General features: G+C 42.3%; 1 non-coding gene across 6 annotated transcripts in view; it reads right to left on the reverse strand.

Annotated features, from left to right (window-relative positions):
• The window catches only part of LOC100738624, a 117,964-nt gene that overhangs the window by 68,936 nt on the left and 32,173 nt on the right, over nt 1-16,855 (reverse strand). The window lies entirely within an intron of this gene.

Below are 16,855 nucleotides of genomic sequence, written 5' to 3' on the forward strand. Positions count from 1 at the left end.
TATACACGTTGAGCCTAAAGGTGAAAGCAGAACACTTACATGGAAATTTCCAGGAAGCACCTGGAAATAAATACTGACATTTGGATAAGAGGAAATTACTAAGGTATAGACAGATAAACTCTAAAGTAGGTGACCTTTTCAAAAGGAAGAACACATCAAAAGAACAGCAGAGTTCTGAAAAATAAGCTCTAGAGAAACATTCAGTGAGGAGGAAGATGAGAGATGACAAAAAGAATAGGAAAAAAGAAGGAAAAGAGCTGGATCTCATGGTAATAGAAAAAGATAAAAGAGCCAGAAACAATGAAAATGACAAATGCCTTCGAACTTCGCAGAGATTATCTGGGTCTTCAAGAGATGAAATTGAGGAAGTGGAGTAGAAGTTGGCATGGAAGAAAGACTTAGATCTTAGAGGAAAAAAAGAAAAAAAAAAAAAACTAGAGGGAATAGGTTTAGCCAACAGTAGATCCTGGATGCAGTAGACATGGGCATATTTAAATGGAAAGCGGAAGAAATGAAAAAAAAAGAAAAAGTGAAAATTCTAGGGAAAGAAAAAACAAGTAAGGTTGTTGCAAAATGCTTCTGTGAAAAGATGAGAGGCTAGGAATAGAAAACGAATCAGAATTTCTTTGGAAATGAGAAATCAAAATTCCAAGTGTTCGCAGGGTTTTCCTACCCTGGTGGATTTTTTTAAAATTTATCTATAACAAAGCTTGGCTACTAAGATTTTAACTTTTTTCTTTGGCTATACCCATGGCATGTGGAAGTTCCCAGGCCAGTGACCCAAGCCACTGCAGTGACAATATTGAATCCTTAACCTATTGCACACCAAGAGATTTTAATGATTATGGTCCAGCTATGAGTCTGAGCAATTTTAAAACAAAACCAAAAAATGGCAACCTATACTCTTTTATTGCAAAACAACGTTGTGGCTAAAACCATGTTCTCTGGAGTAAGACTGGCTGAGTTTATATACCCAAACTTGTCACTTGGTAGCTACATGCTTTGGGGCAAATTACTTTATCTTTCTATACCTAAATTTCCACATTTCTAAAATGAAGATCATAATAGTACAGGCTTCAGTGGGCTGCTGTGAGGAATAAATGAGATAACACAAATTAATTATTTAGAACAATGCCTGGGACAGAGTAGATTCAATAATCCTTGGTTATTATTCACACATTCCACCTTGTACAATAATTGTATCTTAATTCTTTCTCCTCAGGGCAGTTCTTTGATTGCTTTCAACTCAAAGAGAACATCACTGTAGAAAAATCCCTCGATAACCATGCCCCAGGATAATGTCAATTCAGACATAATGCAGTTGGATATTGGTGAGCATCTTCATCTGTGCTCAACCTCACTTTGTGAGTGGGATGGGGCAGGCAAAGCTCTCATTTTCTGGAGGGGAGACATGTGATGAGGGGGCAAGACTGGGTAGAGAAACCGTAGGCAACTCTGTCACAGAAATAGGGGTATGAAGGTAAGTTCCCCACATTCCCAGTAATCGCTCAGCTCCAGTTTCCCCCACACTGGGCTGAAGGAATGGGCATCAAGTGACCCAGGGATTTCTGGAAACCCTGCTGCTGTCCTGAAAGTCCAGCCGGACCCAAGACCCAGAATCATTCCCCTTGATACTTAACCAGAGTGGCACCAAATTGCACGTGGGACCAGGAAGGATTTAAATGATGTGGTCAACCAGCTGGACAGGCTCACCTCGTGACTTGATGTATCCTGTAATAATGTGGACTCCATATTTACAATATCAGAACTTGTGTAGCCTCATTTATCAAGTTACAGTGGGATTTTCCTGTACTTCAGCTGTCTTCATAAAATTGTTCTAGGCTGATTAGTAGCCTCTTAAACCTGTTAGTTTTTCTATCTGCCATGGCCAAACTGTAATTTTCTTGAGGGCAGGGTTCATTTTAATCAAGTCGTGGTTTCCTTCCCCAATCTCCCGCTACATCCAGCACAATGTAGTAAGAAAACAGTTACCATGGCAACACAAAAAAGGGGCCTCAAGGAGCTAAGGAAGGCTTTAGCCTCAATTCTACCATTCCATAATCTCCATACCTCCATCAACCCCTCCCCACACCTCTTTTCAAACGAATTTTGCTCCACTTTTTCATAGAAATTCTGGAGCAGCTTCTGTGTTGGTGCTAAATAAATGTTGCCGAAATTTTCTGATTTGACCAGTAAGATGCATCCATTTTTACATCCCTCAAGTGTGTCTCTAGCTCCCCTTTGTGGAGAATAATGACCAGGGTATCTCCAACAGCTAATCCAGCTGGGTCAGAGTCCCAGGAGGGAAGTGAGAGAGATCCTGAGACTAATTTACTTGACCGACAAGGAAAGGCAAATGCTGTTTTGATAGCTAATTGCTAACTACTATCAAGAGAGAAACAGCCTAAATGGGGTGGGGAGGAATAAACAAGCAAGAAACAGACTAAAAACATGTACCTGGCCAACTCCTTTGATTTGAGAGCATAAAAATCCAAATTGTATCCACCCTTTGTTTGAGTCCTCATAAGATCTTACACAGCTCATTTTCTCACTTGTGTCTAGAAAAGCTTTTTCCAGACTCTTTTGGACAATCAAAGGCTTGCAAGGTTGCCCATACAGAACCTGCCAGTGTTTGTCACAACTGCTTAAAAGTTCATAATGGAGCAGAGTCTCCACCCAGGAGTAAGTCTACCAGAAAGAAAGGACTGCCTGGGAGTTCCCATCGTGGTGCAGTGGTTAACGAATCTGACTAGGAACCATGAGGTTGCAGGTTCGATCCCTGGCCTTGCTCAGTGGGTTAACGATCTGGCGTTGCCGTGAGCTGGGGTGTAGGTTGCAGATGCGGCTTGGATCTGGCGTTGCTGTGGCTCTGGCGTAGACTGGCAGCTACAGCTCCAATTAGACCCCTAGCCTGGGAACCTCCATATGCCGCAGGAGCGGCCCAAGAAATGGCAAAAAGACAAAAAAAAAAAAAAAAAGAAAGAAAGAAAGGACTGCCTCCCTCCCTCCCCAACCCAGCTTATGTCAGTTTAGGTTCCCATCTTTCATTTCTCTCACCCACCAATCTGTTCTGCCAGAAGTGGGTGGATAATGGCAGGAGGCTCCTCCTTTGCAGCCTTTTTTATTGATACTCATATAGCACTGCCATCTTCGTATTTCTTATTGATTGTTTAAGAACTGATGCTGCCCAGGGCGTAAACTCCAAACAGGGCAATTACTAAACGGTTCATGGTTTTATCTCTGAACATTTCAGTTGAAGAAAAGACTCTATTTGTTTATTCATTCAATATCCAGGTGCTAGTTTTAGCTTTCAGGAGTTTATAGAACATTTGGGAAGACAGAGAAGTAAGCACCGAGTTGGAAGGTTAGGAAAGGTTTCTTAAGGAGTGTGTGACTGTGCTGAATAATGGAATTGCACAGGCGAGAATGATGGGGACGGTACTCACAGGAGGAGCTGACTGCACAGAGACGCAGAAAGGAGCACAGCACATTCAGGGAGCAAACTATGCAGCTAGAAAGTAGAGTGGTAGGTAAAGACTGGCTAACGATCACGATGGAGAGGGAGGGAGCGCCACACAGGAGAACTTAACAGTTCTTTGGCAAGGGAAGTCATGATAGGTTTTTAAAACAACCTTATAAGATTCTCACATTTAAAAAGCTAGCTCCAGGAGTTCCCTGGTGGCTCGGTGGGTTGTCACTGCTATGGCTCAGGTCACTGCTGTGGCACAGATTCAATCCCTGGCCTGAGAACTTCTGCATGCTGGGGACAGGGCCTAAATAAATATAAATAAAAATTAAAAGCTAGCTCCATAAAGAAGGATGATATTCAGTGGTGGATAACTCAAGGCTGGGAGAAAGTTAAGAGGCTGTTAAAATAAGCCACATGAGAAATAATTACATATTGACTAAGAATGTTGTGATAAAGATGGAAAGAAGGAACATATATTCAAGTAATAAACAGCTGGCATGGGAAAAATCATAGTGACTGATAAGACGGAGGGGGGCATCAGAAAATTAAGGACTCACTGAGGATTCCTAGGTTTCTGGCTTAAGCAGTCAGGTAGATGATGAGAACACCCTCTGACTGTGAAGAATTCAGGAAGAGTTTAGTTGTCAGATGCATTGACTTTGAGGTTTCCATAGGAGTTCTAAGAAGAAAGATTGAGCTCAGGAAAGAATTCAATAATTCAGTTGGGGTGCCATTAGCACAGGAGTGGGAAATAAAACCACTAGAGGAGATAAATTCATTCAAAGAACCTGTGAAAAATGAGAAGAGGATGGAGAGTCAAGAGAAAATTGAACAGGAGCACACCCTGGCTTTAGTGACTGTCTTCCACTCCACATTAAAAATGCTCCTAGGAACTCCCTTATGGCAGCAGGTTAATGATCCAGCGTTGTCATGCTGCCCTCAGGCTGCTGTTGTGGCTGGGGTTCAGTCCAGCCCCAGGAACTTCCATATGCCATAGGGGCAGCCAAAAAAAAAAAAAAAAAAAAAAAAAAAAAAAAAAAAAAAAAAAAAAAAAAAAAAGCACCTAGAACAAAGGGAAGTCCTACTCCCCCATATTCTCTTGATAGCTTTACCTACTGTTCTATGGCCTTTCATGGGGGGTTGAAGTTCATTTTGGTATTTGCCTAATTTCCTGAAGACTATGTTTTTCAAATTTGAACTGGTGGAATGAACCAAGAGTGGGAGTGGGAATGAGGATGAGGATGCATGAGTCACCTGATACCAATCATGGCTGCAGAGGACTGAGGTTTTAGAAAAGGGGATGTTGGATAGTTTTACTCAAACAGGGCCATGGCCGGGTGGGGGTGGGGGGAGATCAAGATGGCAGAGGAATAAGAAGTTCTGCTCAGCTTCTCCCACAAATACATCAAAAAAAACCACATCTATATGTAGAACGATTTGCACAGAACATCTACTGAATGCTGGCAGAAGAACTTAAACCTCCAAAAAGGGCAAGAAACGCTCTCCATAACTGGGTAGAACAAAAGAAAAGAGAAAAAGGACAGAAAGAAAGAAAAGGAATTAGGACAGGACTAGCATTCATGAGAGGGAGCTGTGAAAGAGAAAAAGGAACCCACACCATGGGAAGCCACCTAAGCTACGGGGAGATCAGCCAAGACGGAGGGACCTCAAAGTCACCGAGAAAAGTTCAACAGCTGGACTGAGGAGGGCAAAGCAGAATGAGAACTGCACAGATCATCTGCACCACTGCCCCTGACACTACAGCCTGAGATGCTCCGGTGGGGGCTGGGTGCTGAGACCCAGGCTCTGGAGGTCAGTTCCAGGGAGACGATGAGGGTTGGCTGTGTGGGGACAGCCTGAGGGACTAAAGTGGTATTCCATGGACTGGGGAGCAGAACACCACAGATGAGGGAACACAGGAGGAGGTCTGGGCCCGCAGGAGAAGCAAGGTGCCATTGTTGGGGAGGGCGAGAGGAGGAGGGGTAGACCACCATAGGAATCTCCCTGCACACACGTGGGCTCTCAAGAGAGTCGGGGCCTCTGACGCAGGCTACCAGTGGCACTTCTTGTGTGGGCTATGGGTGGCCAGGCACCTCTTGTGTGGGCTAAAGGCAGAGGGGGGCTAGCACGACCTGGTGCCTCTTGAGTGATCTACAGGCAGAAAGAGACAAACTGCAGCAGTCATCTCAGAAACCAGAGGAAGACATGGCCTGCCACCACTAGGGATCTGGGAATAGGCTTCACCTGCGGCCCCAGTCACCTCAAAAATTGGCAAAAAAAGGGCACTGCAACCAAGTACCACCCATTGTGGCTCTCACCCCCTGCAAACACACCTACCCTGCTACTGCCACTGCCAAACACTCCAGGCGGTGCCCACATGCTTGATCACTGTCCTTTCCAAGGACCCTGCAACTAGGAGCAGCCTGTGCAGCACCTCCTGTGTGGGCTAAGTGGGACAGGGGTTTCATGAGTGGTCTACAGGTGGTAGGAGCAAACCACTACAGTTATCTCTGACTCCAGAGGTGGGTGTGGCCCACAACCACTAGGGGTCCCTGGATAGGCACCACTTGTGACCCCAATCACCTCAGAGGGTGCCACAAAGGAGGGCACTGCAACCAAACACCACCTGTTGTTGCTCTCACTCCCTGTGGAACTCACAAGCCCTGCTACTGCCAGGGCACCTCTTAAATATGCCTAATGCTCATTACCACTTCCTAGGGCCTGGCAACTAGGAGTAGCCTGCACCACCTTCCTGCAGGTTCTTGCTACTGTCAAGAGCCCAGCAACCAGACACTGACTACTAGCCGTACCCATTGCTTCCTTCTCCCTGGAAACACACTCAACACGCTGAGGATAATAGCCTGCTCACACCAAAGAAAGAGACAGCAAATATCCAAACTCCCATACCAAAAATCAATAGTAAACCCCCCCACACAAAATACAAAGGGGTGCTCTTGCATAGAAGCAGCCATCCAAGACTACAGTTTGGTTTCCCTAAACTCACAGAAGAAGAAAAATATAAGCAAGATGAAGCTCAGAAACCATTCTCAGTTAAGAGAGCAAGAGAATTCACCTGAAGCAGCAAACAATGAAATGGACCTCTGCAGTCTGATAGACATTGAGTTCAAAAGGGAGAGAGTGAAAATACTGAAGGAATTAAGGCTCAATATCAAGGAATTAAGAGCTGATATAAACAGTAATGCAGATTACTTTAGAAAGGAACTAGAAAATATATGGAAGAACCAAGAAAAATTAGAAAAATTCATTTGCAGAGACACAAACGGACCTAAAGGCACTAACGAGCAGAATGAATAATGCAGAGGAATGAATTAGTGACCTGGAAGATAGAATAATGGAAATCACCCAATCAGGACAGCAGACGGAAAACCAAATGAAAAAACACAAAAGCAATATAAGAGATCTATGGGATAACATAAAGCAGGCCAATCTGCGCATAATAGGAATTCCAGAAGAAGAAGAAAAAGCAAAGGGGATTGAAAATATATTTGAATAAATTAGGTCTGAAAACTTTCCAAATCTAAAGGAAAAGATACAGGAAGCACAGAGAGCCCTAAACAAGTTGAGCCCAAATAGGCCCAAGACATATTATAATAAAAATGGCAAAAGTTAAAGAGGATTCTAAAGGCAGCAAGAGAAACATAAAGCTTTAATTATAAGGGAATCCCCATAAGGCTATCAGCTGATTTCTCTACAGAAACACTACAAGCCAGAAGAGAGTGTCAAGGTACATTCAAAGTTCTAAAAGGAAAAAATCTGCAGCCTAGAATACTCTACCCAGCAAGGATATCATTTAAAATAGAAGGGAAAACAAAGAATTTCTCTAACAAATAAAAGCTAAGAGAGTAAAGCAATACTAAACCCATTCTAAAAGAAATACTGGAAGGGCTTCTCTAAATAAAAAAGAAGTAAGTAGAAATAAGACAGAGGAAATCACAAGTAGAAAACAATCACTTAAATAAGCCAGTATACAGATCTAAAAGGGAAAAAAAAACCTACTGTAAAAGTGATGATAAACACAAGGAACAGCAAAAGGACAAACATGAAGAGGTTAAAAAAAAAAAAAAAAAAAAAAAAGGACTCCAAAATCATAGAATGTGGGGAAGGAAAGTAAGAAAACTTAGATTATTTTTTTTTAGAATGTTTTTGAGCCTATATGACTATCAGGCTAAAGCAAGCAGATATAGAAAAGGGTTAACATACTTAAAAAGGAGGGCAACCACAAATCAAAACCAAACATTACATCCACAAAAACTAAAAAGAAAAGTACACGAGCATAAAATAAATGGAAATCGTCCAACCAAAAAAAAGAAAGGAACAAAGAAGAAACACAGACTCAACTGGAAAACAAGGTTTAAAATGGCAATAAACACAAATCTATCAATAATTACCCTAAATGTCAATGGACTGAATTCTCCAATCAAAAGACACACAGTGATAGATTGGATAAAAAAGCAAAAGGCTGCAATCTTCTGTCTACAAGAGACTCACCTCAGGGCAAAGGACACATATAGATTGAAAGTGAGTGGATGGGAAAAGATATTTCATGCCAACGGACAAGACAGGAAAGCAGGAGTTGCAATATTTATATCAGACAAAATAAACTTTAAAATGAAGGCTATAAAGAAAGACAAAGAAGGACACTGTTTAATGGTAAAAGGATCCATTCAAGAAGAAGACATTATAATCATCAATATCTGTGCCCCAATATAGGAGCACCCAGATACCTACTACAAATACTACCAGACATAAAAGGAGAAGTTGATGGGAATACAATCATAGTAGGAGACTTTAATACCCCACTCACATCAATGGACAGATCCTCTAGACAGAAAATCAATAAGACAACAGGGTCTTAAATGACACAATAGAAAAGTTAGACTTAATTTACATTTTCAGGACATTACATCGAAAAAAATCAGAATATACATTCTTCTCAAGTGCACATGGAACATTCTCAAGGAATGACCACGTACTGGGGCATAAAACTAACCTCAACAAATTTAAAAGCATAGAAATTATTTCAAATATCTTCACTGACCACAATGGCATGAAACTAGAAATCAACCACAGGAAAAATAAATGACAAAAAACTAACTACATAGAGGCTAAACAACATGCTACAAACATGGCTGTAGGCATAACAAGCACGAGTACTGATACAGCTGGCATCAGATCCAACCCAGAAACTCTTTTTAGGTATCTTGGTACTTCTGAGTTGTAAAAGCTAGTCATCACAATGTGTTGATATAAATTTTAATGATGAGAAAGGATGTTAAGGAATCACAGTTTTTATAAACTCACACCCTCCTGAGCTTCTTCAGATACCCACATGGGTGCATCTTCCCCCAGTGCCTTATGGCTATTACATGAGGTCACTTAGCCTGCTTTGGTCAACACTGGGTTTTGTCAGGCTCTCCTGATCATTATCTACTTGATTCTTTTCCCCCTCTTTCAGCATGTTCTGTTCACCAGGATACCTGAACAAGTAGTCACTTGGCTGTGTGCGGGAAACATCTGGTCTGTGCTAATTAGGACTGTCTGGGTGGCAAGTGACAGAAACCCAAGTCAAAGGAGTTGCGGCAAAAGGAGAGATGTGCTGGTTGCTAGAAGCCTGGCTCAGACTCCTCACTCTCTCTGTCCTGTGTCCTTGTGCCTTTCTGTATCTTGGCTTCCATCTTGGACTGAATTTCTCCATGGAGCAGGAAGCAGCACCACAGTTCTCATCACCCAGGTTTCACTGCAGAGGAGCTCAGACTCAGTTCTTACTGCTCCTAAGTTCAAAATGCCTAAGGAATTTCTCTGATTGGCCCAGCCTGGGAAATGCATCTACCCCATGACCACACACATGTCCAGAAAAATGTTTAGTCCCAGGGAAAAAAAAAAAAAAAGACAAAATAATAGACGTCCATCGACCACCTGTTCACTGCAGAATTCTCCTTCCGTTACCTCACTGCCCCACAGATCTGCCTGGGTGCCTTATAGATCAGGGACGCTTTTCCGCTTTTAAAGCCTATTTCATTTTAATTCTGCTCAGTCTCTCCTTAAAAATCTCATCTCCTCCCAAGCTGATACTCTTCACTCCTCTAAACTTCTGTTGATACCTCTGATTCCAGGAATCACTTGTGAAAACTACCTGACTTCTGCTCACCTAATGAAAGCACAGATGAGATGGGAGGGGGTCAGAGTTCAGATAAGCAGGATCACCAAAACGAGAGAATATCTTCACTGCTAGTTTCATGTTGCAGCTTTGCAATCTCACCAAGTAGAAAGCTTGGAGAATTCAAAGAGGACAAATCCATCATCTCTTTCTGCTAATTCTGATAAAAACAAAAAAACCTTAGAGACATATGGGAATTTAAGAAAGCAGGAAACCAACAAACCTGACATTCTTAGATCAGAAAATAAAGTGAAAAGCTCTTAAAAAATTAACAGGGAAAGATGAATGTGAAGTGGGCAGTAGGTATTTAGTGATTTGGCTGTCCTGGAAGTCACTACATCAGAACAGAGCCAACACAGAACTTAGTTGGATCTGCAGTTCCCGCTTAAGGAAATCTAAAATTAACCATGGTATAATCTGAGTCTGGAGTGTTTCTAATGGGTCACTGAGCAGCTTGGTGATTATCTTTCTATTTTGAAAATAGAAAAGCAGAAGACTGATGATTGACTGGAAGAGAGATTTAGAAAACATGACCACACCCAACACCATTTATCCAAGGTTGCATTTGGATACAATCACTTCTAAAATGTATTAGTCATTTTAGTCCATTAAATATTTCATGACCATTTCTTTGTTATACATATTGAAAGCTTCCCCGTCATCAATTCCTATTTCTTATCATTGTTATTTTCTTGACCACATGGCTTCTAGTAGAAGAAACAAAATAAGCAAAGAGGTATGTTTTTGTAATTTATTTTACAAGATTCAATCTTCTACCAGTAAACAAATACTACTTTGAAAATCTGAATGTATATAATGGTTATGATTCACTTTACTTAGTTCATTCCTAGTAAACTGAGATCTAGTCAAGCTTTTACATCCTTTCTCAGTATAAGAAATCATAATTCATGGATATTACCACTAGGTGGCTCAAATAGCTAAAACACTGATTCAATACATGGCGACGGGGGGGGGGGGAGAAAAACTTTAAAGATTTATAACTTTTTCTGTAGTTATATCCTTTATACATTAATTTTCTACAAACTCGTATACTATTTATAGATTATCACTCTACTTCTACACATGGGAAACAATTACTTTAATGGAGGTTGTCATTATGCATGCCATTTTAATGAAGGAGAGAGGATTAATAGCCAAAATGAATGAGTTATATTTTGTCCTAAAAATATAATCATGAAATAAATTAAAATCTTCCCAGCTGACTGAGAAAACAGCATTCAATGGGATCTAAAGGGCAGAGTCTTGGGTTGTATTTCATTTTAATTTATCCAGGCATTTGGAGATATTACCTGCTACACTTTCTGGCAATTCTGGTTATTTATGTGTCTTAGAGGCAAATGACTCACAGCCAGAGCTCAAGCTTACCATGGTCTGGGGACCTTGAACATCAAGCCATTCTTCCTTAGAGTAAGTTAGTGAAATGAGAGCCTCTCCAGATACTGTGTCCATTACATTAGATGGCTTGAGACCCTCTACTCTATCTGATATGAAGAAAACAAATACAGGAAATTATTATTTTCTCCCCAACTTTAATAAGCATCTTACAACTCTGTGGGACTGTTGAGGACAGAGTACCAGAAAGTGAAGGAAGAAGGGGTTCTCTGTGAACTGGAAAGTCTGAAACCTTTTGATTCTGTCGAGGAAAAGAAAACACAACAGGGACTCTGGAATAAAAGGGAGAATCAATATGCCCTCTCATTATTCTGAAGATTGGTGTTTTAGGCTTTCTTAGTAGGAACAGAAGCTCTGCCTAAGTTAAGAGTTTGGGGCCATTGAAATCTTAAAGAAACTCTTCCTCAAGATGCTGGTTTTCTCTTTGGATTATTTGTCTTTATCCTTGAATAATCTGTCTTTTTAACCACCAACTATGGAATCTTCCATTCTAAAAGTTATTTGAGTAGCTTTATTTTGAGGAAGAAACAATATCTTCTGTAGGAGGAGTTTAAGGGATAATTTTGCCAACTCTTAGACAAGCAGCATTTTTCCCCCTAATTTTAAAAATATTTTCCTTGGCTCTTTGCTATTTGTCATTTGGAAGTACATGGAGGAGGCTGAGATTGGCTTAAAAGACAAGTATTGATTCTCCCTAAGGGAGTTATAATTTAGGTTCAGCTGCAGTAACAGCAGGTCCTGGTATTTTTATATTTGTGTTCGGGTACCTGACATTTAGGTTTATATGAATATAGAGTTGTATATATAACATGAACTAGTTATCACATAGCTCTTAAAAACTGAAGTCTAATTAATCCTCTCCAAGTTTAATAACCACGGTTAGTCAAAATTCTAACCAGTTAGCTTTTGAGAAAGAGATAGAATCTTATCTTCCCAAATTACGGCCAGGAATAATTTCCACTGGCTGACTTAAAACAAAAATAAATGAAACAATTCAAAGTGGTTTAAATAATCAAAAAGATATAATTGCTTACGTGACTGAATGCTAAACGTAGATTGTTTTTAGGGTTGATTTGACTCAGTTGCTCACCGATGTCATCCAAACCTGCTGCAGCTGCCTGCCCTTGGCAATGTCAGCTTCACTTCCAGTTCTCCTATTTGTCTCTTTACAAAGGCCTGGACTATACTTCCATTCATATCTAAGGACGCAGAGAAAAGACTCAAAGTATTTCCAGAGGACAGAGGACATTTCTCTCCCAGAAATTTCTCAACAAGCATGGTCTGCAGGACTGCTGCCCTCCCCTGATGCAATAACCCTGGCCAGGGAATGGAGCCCATCATGAGTGTAGGCCCAAGCTTCATGCCTCAGGTCAGGAGCCAGGAATAAAATCTGTACCCTCCAGTAAATGGGCGACACGCAGGAGGTGTGGTTATCAGTGTAAAAGTCAGAGCTATCACGGGAAAGGGAGACAATATCAGGGAGGGGTGGTGGGGGACGTAGGAGGGGTATATGCTAATTCACACACCGGACTGTGTAGGGGGACCCCAAACCAAACTGCCTGAGTTTGAATCCAGCCCCTGCTACTTGTTGGCTTTATAACCACAGGCAAGTCACTTGACCTCTCTTGTCAAGTGACAGGTAAGTCAAAGATTTGTCTAAATGCTTATATCACAGGGCTTTTCTCAAATCCATGACATTAAACCAAGCGTTTACTACACTCTTTTTGTATGAGTCATGTGGAATTGGGATGAACACGAAAGGGAACAAAATAGTGTTCTGCTTCCAAAATCCAGCAATTCAGGGGAGGAAATGAGACCTCGGAGATGGTGATAAAACAGAGATGGGATAATACATAGAAAAGGTATAGTTCCTAAAATGGCTTTGTCTTGTTTAGTTCTGTTTATTTTGGCCACACCTGCAGCATGTGGAAGTTCCAGGCCAGGGAGTGACACCACACCACAGCAGCAACCCAGCCACTGCAGTGACAATGCCAGATCCTTAGCCCTCTATGCCACAAGGAACTCTCTAAAATATTTTTTTTCTTAATTAAATACCCTTTAATAGCAGACATATTTTCTAGCGTTTTTCAAATCATATAGGAAGTCGATATAATTCTTCCGGATAGTTGATATAATTAATAATAAATGTCAACAATAATTAATAATCAATAAAACTATAAAAAAAGTAACCAAATTGCAGCCATAAAGTACATAAAATATAATGTCCTTAATTCTCTAATTTTTAAGATAATGAAGAGGAACAGAGGGACCATTCAAAAATCACTGAAATTATTTTCCTTGGATTTTTTTTTTTTTTTTTTTTTTTTTGCCTTTTAGGGCCACACCTGTGGCACATGGAAGTTTCCAGGCTAGGGGTCAAATCAGAGCTGCAGCTACTGGCCACAGCCACAGCCACAGCAATGCAGGATCCAAGCCGCATCTACAACCTACACCACAGCTCAAGGCAACACCTGATCTTTAACCCACTGAGCAAGGCCAGGAATCAAACCCGAATCCTCATGGATCCTCCTCAGGTTCGTTATCTGCTGAGCCACTAAGGGAGCTCTGACAACTGGATATTCTGAACCTGTTTTCAAGACACAGAGCAAACCTCACTATGGACACCTGGGAAGTTGTCATTTCCCAGCCATTAGCTCTTTCCAAAAGTTGGGAATAGACAGATTGCCTTTGTTCTAAATCAAGTTTATTCTCCAAGCAGAAGTACAACAGGTCAGCAAACTAACTGAGTAACTATCACCCTTAGAGGGAGCTCTGGTGCCGTTTAAGTCACCCAAGTCGACTTCTGCCTCCCTTCATCTCAGAAAGCACTGCCGGTGCACAGATCCATCGCTGGGCATGCTTTCCATTCAAATCTGAGGCCTCAGAATTTTGAACATCCTGCTTTTTGCTTAGTGTTTTCACCATTGTTTAAAAATACTGTCACAGTAAGATAATTCTGCAAAATGGAAGTAGCCTAACCAGAGTAATATTAGACAGAAGGTACATATTGTCTTTGCACCAAAGAAACAGAGAAACATGCTCAGCACCACTGGCATATATAGCTACTGGTAGCTTCCTTAAATTGTTTTTGGAAATGCATAAATAAAATTCTCAGGGTGACAATATTCATGAGTACCTAAAGTCTTTAAGATGGAATCTGCAGGAAAAGCGCTCACTGGTATTTCTACCCAACTGTGTAGGACTGGAGACAGAGCCCCGACTTTTCTGTCTGTGTCCCCAGTGTGTGGCTCAGATTAATACCTCAATGGATGTATGCTAGTCAGTTTCAATTTTTACAGAAAGTTTGTAAACCAACCCAGATTAGATATGAATAAGAAAACAATGAAAAGAAAGATAAAAACCACAGGACTGGGGTGGAGACTCGGGAGGATCACAACTAACACGTTATCATGAGACAAGGGAGCGGCCGGGCAGGGCTCATTTAAAGCTGGAAGAACAACCTGTACTGGAAAAAGAAAAAGTCCACAGCACCTCAGGAATGACTGAGCTGGAGGGACCTTTCAGGTCCTCTTGAGCCAATACCTTTATTTTACAGAGGAGAAGAGAGGTCCGTAGCAGGAAGTAACTTGCCAATGATCTCCCGGGGGATCGGAAGCAAAAGGTGAGATGATTCATCCCCCAGGTGGGTCCCCTCTGCTCCACGTGGTCATGGCCACTTTACCCCTTGCAGGCTTCCTGAATAGAACTGGCTTATTAAGATTTCTTGAGAATTCAATGGTGGCCTAGCATTTAAGGACCTGGCGTTGTAAAAAGAGCAACACCTCAGACTTTCTATCAAGCTCCACTGAGTGTTTCCAGAGCTGGGCCAAGTGGCTCACTGTTCACCATCAGTTAGAAGTAAGGAACCCATGAGGCCCCTTCCACTCATATTTTGCCCTGACACGCCATCCGAGTCCAGTGTGGGGGAATCACAGTCCTGAGCCCCATAAAGGATGGCCAAGAGGGAGCCCAATTCCCCCAAACTCTTTCCTTAGATTTTTTGTGAGGATTCTTGGCCCCAGAGTTTCCAAAATACTTTGCTGGTGTGATGCAAGCTCAAATCTACTGGAGTTTGTACAAGGAGAGAAGATGTTGCCATGCACACATGTAAGATACAGCAGAGCCCTGGAGTAAAGAAGGGATGGCATTCAGCAGGAGCCAGCAATTCTAGCAAACCCCGTAGGCCTGTGGTTTTCTCATGTGTTAGCTCAAAAGTACACTTTAAACACTACAAACACTTAGGCTGTACAGGAACTACATCCTACAAGATGGTCATTTCTTAATAGATGCTAAAATAAGTAAAGGAGTGGGTACTGCTTCTATTTGATGAATCATTGGATCCTGCAGGGCCTGTAAGTGGCAGTGTGGGGAAAAGGAGGATGCCTCCTGCACCTCTGCATCCTAGGGGATAGAGGCTGCGGGCAAGAAAACAGTATCCTTTGAAAGGTCAGCAGGGGAATCAGTGGCCTCGAAGAACTTGGCTTCACTTAGAGCAAGAAGATGAAGGGAAGGATTAGAGAAGAACTTGCAAATATAGAGAAGTGTGCTGCTGACTGGCCTTTAATTTGAAAGAGCTCAGTAGGAGAGTCGGGGTTTGTTGGGGAGTAGGGCATGTTCAGAACTGAATGGAGCTGAGAATTCAAGGGCTGGGGAATGCTGGGCACCCTGTACTTCCAGGGGTGCATGGAGTAGACGGGGTGTGGTAGATGCTGCAGTGACCTTCCCAGATCCCCACCCCCTTTTCTAGGACAAGAGCACTCATGTCCCAGCTGCTAAGCTGTTGGTGCTGACAGCTCTTAGGTGAGTTCTTCTCCAGGAAGTGGATGACGAGAGCTCCCTTACTCAACATCACACCCCTTCCTGGCACCCCTGCCCCCTCATGACTGGTCAATGCAGAGTCGGAATGTCTGGCCCCTTGGCCTACCTCAACCACCGCCACTCTAAAACACCATGAGAGTTGGAGTTCCCGTCATGGCTCAGTGGTTAACGAATCCAACTAGGAACCAGGAGGTTGTGGGTTCAATCCCTGGCCTCGCTCAGTGGGATAAGGATCCAACGTGGCTGTGAGCTGTAGTGTAGGTCGCAGATGCAGCTTGGATCCCACGTTGCTGTGGCTCTGGCATAGGCCAGTGGCTACAGCTCTGATTAGACCCCTAGCCTGGGAACTTCCATATGCTGCGGGTGTGGCCCTAGAAAGACAAAAATAAAATAAAGTAAAACAGGATCTGCAGGATCTGTGCAGGTCCCTGCACAACCTCCCTACCCCGTCCTCATCCTGCTTCCCCCACCACCGCCCATGGCTGGCGATGCTGAGAGAACTCACCAGGTGAGCCAGCCACCTGTGTTCAATCTCCTTCTCAGGGAACTCTGTCTGTGACACCAAGGACATGGTGAGAGGAACCCTGAGGATCTCACAGCAAATGGTGAGCAGAGGGTGTGAGTGCCAGGATGCATTAGGGCTAGACAGGTGGTCTTGCCAGGAACATACAAGCTCTGAGATCTCCTTATACTCCCAGAACTCAGAACCTTCTGAGGCTGCACTCACTTCAGGACCCATATGCTCACATGCTTCAAGGGAAGAGGAGACAAAAATGATTCACCTTCTGCCCTAAGGCCTTGTAGAAGTATTTATTTCTATGTCTATGTGTAACTGAGTCACCATGCTGTGCAGTAGAAAAAATATATATATAAAGAAATAAAAATTAAAATAAAAAAAAAAAAAAAGCTAAGGAGCCACCATAAGAGCCTGTATTATGATCGTCAAAGTTCTCTCTTTGCATCTTCCTAACCAGGCC

This window comes from Sus scrofa, chromosome 10, assembly GCF_000003025.6.
Source record: "Sus scrofa isolate TJ Tabasco breed Duroc chromosome 10, Sscrofa11.1, whole genome shotgun sequence".
NCBI classification, from domain to species: domain Eukaryota; kingdom Metazoa; phylum Chordata; class Mammalia; order Artiodactyla; family Suidae; genus Sus; species Sus scrofa.